Source organism: Asparagus officinalis, unplaced genomic scaffold (genome assembly GCF_001876935.1).
Source record: "Asparagus officinalis unplaced genomic scaffold, Aspof.V1 AsparagusV1_Un117, whole genome shotgun sequence".
Taxonomy (NCBI): Eukaryota; Viridiplantae; Streptophyta; class Magnoliopsida; order Asparagales; family Asparagaceae; genus Asparagus; species Asparagus officinalis.
The window spans coordinates 43086-49511 of NW_017972383.1; the positions used below are offsets into that span (position 1 = coordinate 43086).

Genomic DNA, 6426 nt, shown 5'->3' on the forward strand with positions numbered 1-6426 from the left:
CACTTGACCAAATTTTGAGCTCGAAAATTTGGCTAAGGGAAGCCCCGACTATTTGGCAAAGAGCTCTCACTTGTGAGCCAAATTTTCGAGCTTGAAAATTTGGCTAAGGGAACCAAATAGTCGAGGTTGTCAACCTTAGTAGAGCGTCCAACCCTGAGCCCATTTTCGAGCTTGAAAGTTTGGCTAAGGCAACAAAGTAGTCGGGGTTGCCATCCCCGACTATTTGGCAGAGAGCACGCATCTCCGTTTTCTAGTCTTCAGAAATTCTCTTGCTACACATATATTGGTCTATAACCAATTTCAATCACAAATAAACACATATAACTGCATGTATATCCCATCCATAACTAATTTCATTCACAAACAAACATGTAATTATCCATAATAAGATTTCAATCGTAGACATTTAGTCCAAATCAAGGACTCCTCATCGTAAACATCATAAAACAACTCATCGTCCCTCTCCCTCTCCCTCTCCCTCTTCTTCCTCTCTTTCGTCCTTGTTAACATGAGCTTGGATGATCTCATTGTCCGGTTGTGTGTGAATTTGTGAAGGTATGACATTCTCCTCGATTTGAATCCGCAGTGAACGTCCGGCTTCGTCATGTGCACAACTTGAGCCTTCCCTAGTATGTCCTCGAAACCTTCGACGCTCGTACACTAGGAGTCGTTCTTGACGTCCATCATGATCTGCATGACACGTCTTTCTAAGAGCGGATTGAATCTTTCTTATTATGCTAACAAATGCATTCCTCGCCCCTTGCTTAGAAGTCGATCTCAAGGAATCATGTGCAATAGAAGCCGCCTCATCGAGTTCTTATACCTACGAGATAACAATTGAAAGAAAATTATTAGCAAAATAATACTAATAAAAATAATAATCACAAAATAAGTGTAGATCTTGCCTATCTACTTACCAATGTTCTCTTAATTGGACTCCTCGGTATGTATGCGGTATGTGCTTTGTTCTTCTAATATATCCATCAATGAGTAATCCCTAAACACCAACATATGTACACATCTGTGTCTGGTGCGTCACCTCTCTCTTTCAATAACCTCAAAGCATAGAATCCGGACTCTAGCAAGCCATATACCTTCATCTCTACAAATATTTGGTAGTGAAGCTAAAACTTGTTCACAGGGCATCCACTTGACCTATAAAAAATATTACAAAAATTTACATATTAGTACCATATAATATATTGCTTCAATATAGTTAGATATTGTGATTTTATACCTGTTCATTCTCCATTTGATCAAGCTTGTTTCTGAAAAAAAAATTTGTGACCCTTTGGGGAGCTTTTCCAATATCTAGAGACATTCCATCTATTTGATATATAAATATTTAGCATAGACTGAAATATATATTAGAAATTACATGTAATCATACATATTAGAGATAAAATAAATATTAGAATTTCATATACTTGCATCCTAATGGAATATGACCATCAAGAAATCAGGTCTTCTTCAAATCTGGAGTTTCACTATGCCATCACTCCCATAACCGTATTTGCATCAAATTGATGCAACTATCTAACATGCACTGAATCATTAGTTGAATCCGGATATAGAGTGGTACCGATCATATGCATTATATACGCCCGAGCATATATCTTGATCTTACCACCTTTCATATTAGGAGCTTGTCCCGGTAAACTTCACACACTCTCATCCAATTAAAGTCATCGGTACATGTAACAACATTCACATCTACTTTGAGGCCAAATATAACTCTTACATTTTGCAGAGTAATAGTTGACTCTCCTTGTCGCATGTGGAATGTGTGTCTCGGGCCTCCATCGTTCAATCAAAGCTGTTAAGAGAGGCCAATCAAATCTTACCCATTGTAACTTTGAACATTCAAAAAAGTTCGCTTGACGATCATAATATTGAACACGTGGATCCATCAAATCCCAACTCGAATTTGCACGAGTATGATCAATTACAGTAATGCTCGGGGCCTCTATATATATTTAAATATAAATATATATTAGATACAACACTCGTTTTAAGCATTCAAAATAAGATTGAAAATTTAAAATGTTTGAAAATAATAAAAATTTTACCTCCCCAAAGTTTATCTTCGCGGATCGGTGTCAATCTTGGTCGTATAGGACCCCATATGTCAATGATCCCGCATGCATGTTGTAAATGTCTGCACATATAAAGTAAAATGTGTTAGTATTATGTTATAGTATATATTGAATTAGAAATAACTTACAGAATATGAGAGTATGCATTGACTTACAAATTACATTAGAATAAAATTATAAAGTAAATAAATTTTACCCATTAATTGCTATCTATTCAGATTGGTAGGACTCTATTATGGCCCAGTCATCTACAATATCCACACCTGTTTTACTTTGGAGCTCATTTTCATCCGTCATCCATCATACTTCTTATGCGTAGTGATCGCGGACTTCTGACTTGTCTCTTATAGTTAGGAGGTAACAAATGCAGCCCGTTATAGGGTGACCAGTGCCTACTATCTACAATTGGATGGAAACACAGCTTGTATGTATCTCTATAGTCCACCACCTATAAAGACACAATCACCTCAAAGATAAATGAAAAACCTAAACTCTAATTTCAAACCCTAGAATTTCTATTTCAATTAAAGCCTACCATACACAAAGACTCATAATCACCACAAAGATATCTAATTAACATCCAATTTCAAACCCTAGGTGTTAACAAAACCCTAGATTATTTTGAAGAAAAAAAAACTCTAGATTTATATGGTGAAGAAGAGTAAAGAAAGAGAAACAACCCTTGACTATATTTTTTAAGTGTCAAGCCCCATACTAAGTTGTCCAAGTTGCCAACCCCGATTATTTTATGACCTTAGAATAATTTTCGAAGGAGGGCGATTGGATGCAAGGCTGGTTCGAAATTTTTTGATAAAATAGTTGGGTTGGAAACCCCGATTATTTAGGAAATAAATCTAGCTCAACTCTACATAGTTGGGGTTGACAATCCCGACTAATTAGAAGGGGCTTCTACTTAGTCGGGGTCGTTAACTCCGATTATTTACGAAGAATTTTTTTAAGAAATCGATTCAATTTTTGGCTGCGCTGCTGATATAGTCAATAGTGGGTTGATTTCTATAAATAAAATAGGAGTGGGTTCATTTTTGGGGATAAAATGGGAATGGATCTATATTGAAAATGTATCCTTTATATAAAAACGTTAATTATGTTGTGAAACTACATGTGCTCCCCCTAATTCTAAGAGAGAAGACTTATGCTCAATGTGTGATGGATAATGACCATCTAAATTCCCAAATAAAAATATTTTCTCAAACGTAAATGAAATAGCCAATCTTTTCGCTCTCTGCTTGAACCGTTTCCCCTGCAAGTTGTGCATATACCAGTGAAACAAAAGTCGCCCATTGTTAGATTTCCATTTGAAATCCAACCATTGCATAATAGAGTCCCAAAAAATTTGTGAACACTCGTAGTCAGAGAATAAGTGTTGATATAATAATAAAATACTAAATTTCCTCAAACAGTGGTCATGTATTAAAATTAGTTGTTAATTATGTATAATATAATCAATATTCTATTTTCTTGTGTTATCTAATTTTTTCATGTTTATGGATGATTCAACATTGCGTTGTATAATCAAAGTTGCAATATCTAACTAATTCAAAATTTTTTTTGTGTTATCTAGTTTAACTATTTATATATGATTCAACATTGAACCTATTTTTATAAAACTTATCTTTTCTCTACTTCTCAAACGTGTCATTTATTGAAGGTTACATTAACTAATGCACTCTTTGGTTAACCTAGACTTAAGTTTATTTCAAAACTTAAACATAGGATTCAAAGTGTACTTGATATAATATGATCAGTGTAATCAACTGATCCAATGAGAGTTTTCTTGTGGATGTGACTATATATCACAAGATAAATCTACAAATCACGTTTGCGTAATTGTTTTAGTTGATAGACCTTAGTTATATATGATGGAGGAAATGTTGTCATATGCAATGCTTCTCGAGTGTTTTGTATATTATTCTATTATAAAAGAGTTTATTTTCATTCTTGATCTTCTATATGCCATGTAACTATTCATGGTGATTTTTCTTGATAAAATATGTTTTTTGTGGTAATACAAATTAAAAAAATTATAGTGACAATTATAAAAGGAAAAAAATTCTCGCAGCATGGCGCAGTTATAACACTAGTTAAAAAGAAAAAAAAAGCATTCAATGTCAACAATTAGTTTATCGAAAAACATCGACTATGTTGTAAAACTACATGTATTCCCCATAATTCTAAGAGAGAAGTCTTATGCTCAAAGCGATGGATAATGACCATCTAAATTCCCAAGAGGACTCTCTCCACTAATTGTGTCTATTTCCCTCCATGCATCTTTCGTGTCTATTTCCCTCCATCTTTAATTGCAACAAAGGATGGCGGTGCTTTTTACCCCAAATATGAAAGTCACTTGGTAGAAGCACACTAGCAAAACTTAAAAATGCAAGTTCATATCCCATACTCTAGCAAAACTGAAAATACAATCAATCTGCTAAAGGAATCGTGAAGTTACATGTCATGTTTTTAAAGTTACATGTCATGTTTCTTGGAGAAAGTTCAAATGAATGTAAAGAATAAAAGAAAACGAGGCATATAATAATACACTTTCTTGCTTGATAAAGGAGAATGGTAGCACCTAAATTTCACATTCATATTTCAATTCTGCATAGAAATTAAGAAGTTCTACATATTTTCATGCGTTAACAAAATTTGCCACTCTAGACTGATGGAAGAGTCGCCTAGTACTCATGATAATGTAAACAATAACCAAATCTTCTAACTAACACCTAGATAAGAAAAAAAATCAAAACCATCAAAGGTAACAACTATTAGAAACAAAAATGAAAAAATTATCCTTAAATTATAATGTCTAGTCTTCATGAAAACTTTATCGAATAATCTTCATAGGAGCAAATTAGACCCCCGAAAGATGAATTACAGCAACGTCATTCCATGCAGCTCTAAATTTGGTCATCCATTCTGATTTATGTTCAGATTCAAATGAAAAGAAAGCAAAATCTGCTGAAGTCAAATATTGGACAAGCTCAGGATGGTAGAATTATGCAACTACAAAACTTTATTTTCTCTCATATCAAATGAGCAAAAAGTTTTTGTGGTGACTTATGAAAGACGACATGCATAAAATTTAACAAATTAATTTAAAAAAGAAAAAAAATGAAAGTTTGCAAGGAGAAAAATAAGTGAAAAAAGAAATGGTGCTGCCATTTATGGACTGGGTTTCTCTGCAGTAACCGATATGTGCATGTAGACTTAAACATATTCACTTAAAGATCCAAAAAAAGGCAATCATAAGGTTTTTGACATGAATTGTATGCACTAAAATGCTAATGTAAACTATATCCATACAAATAATAGTTTATAGAAACAAAATATCTACAAATGAAGCTTACACCCGAATACAAATGACATCAAGTTTGATTTCCTATAATACTAAAGAATTTTTTTACTTGAATGCATATCATAATTTGAATAAGATACTCTATTTAAAACCCCACTTTTAATATTGTATATGTAAAAGTCCAGACAATTTGATCCTACTATCTCCATTTTTAAAGCAATTTCTAAGTATTGTAGTTGGATTTAAAGAACGTGCCGAACTTCTCTCACATTGAAAAAACCAAATAAAATTATAATGAACATAAATCGGTTATAGTATGACATGGATGTAAACCAAATTCCATCGTTATTTGTAAGTTCAAAAGAACTCAGTTTTGTTTTTCTCAAAAAGATTATTTAGACATTCTGCATAAACCTGTCAATTGAACGAGAGAAACTCATAAAACAAAGATGCAAAAAGCAGTGAAAAATAAACATAAATGATTTCATTAATTGAGACCACCTTTGCATGCATTAAAGCTACTTGTATTATCAAATACCATTCTTTTAATAACTTCAGCACAAACACATTAAAACAATGCAAGTTCACATATTAATTCTAGTCCATTAGATAAATCAACACCATACATATTCAAAAACATTTACCACATATAGTGTCAATGGCAGCCCCGACTGGATCTTCACAAGGCATTTTGTACGGTATGAGGACATGCCTAAATCCTACAACAACCTAAATTATAAACAGTAAACCAGAACTCCCAAAGCCCCACTAAAAAATTAGATAATCCTTGAAGACAATGCAAAGGATTCCTAGGTGTACATAATTGTTACGCATAGTAATTGATCAATTTTGCATTCGGATAAAAATAATCTCAATATAGAAAATAGAAATTCTCGTATGAATTTAATCAGAAAATCAATAGAAGCCGTTAAGATATTAATGATATTTAGAATTAGGAGATACTATGAAATATTGTTGAAATATTGTAAGATGTGATAGATATGATTTTATCTCATA

The 6426-nt window shown here is 33.0% G+C and overlaps 1 long non-coding RNA gene across 1 annotated transcript; it reads right to left on the reverse strand.

Annotated features, from left to right (window-relative positions):
• Window positions 1-401: 401 nt before the first annotated feature.
• Window positions 402-2154, reverse strand: LOC109827307. Its single transcript, XR_002243398.1, has 3 exons — window positions 2070-2154; window positions 918-1155; window positions 402-823 (listed from the first exon to the last, which is right to left on the reverse strand). It is a non-coding gene; the product is annotated as an uncharacterized LOC109827307 (long non-coding RNA).
• Window positions 2155-6426: the final 4272 nt, after the last annotated feature.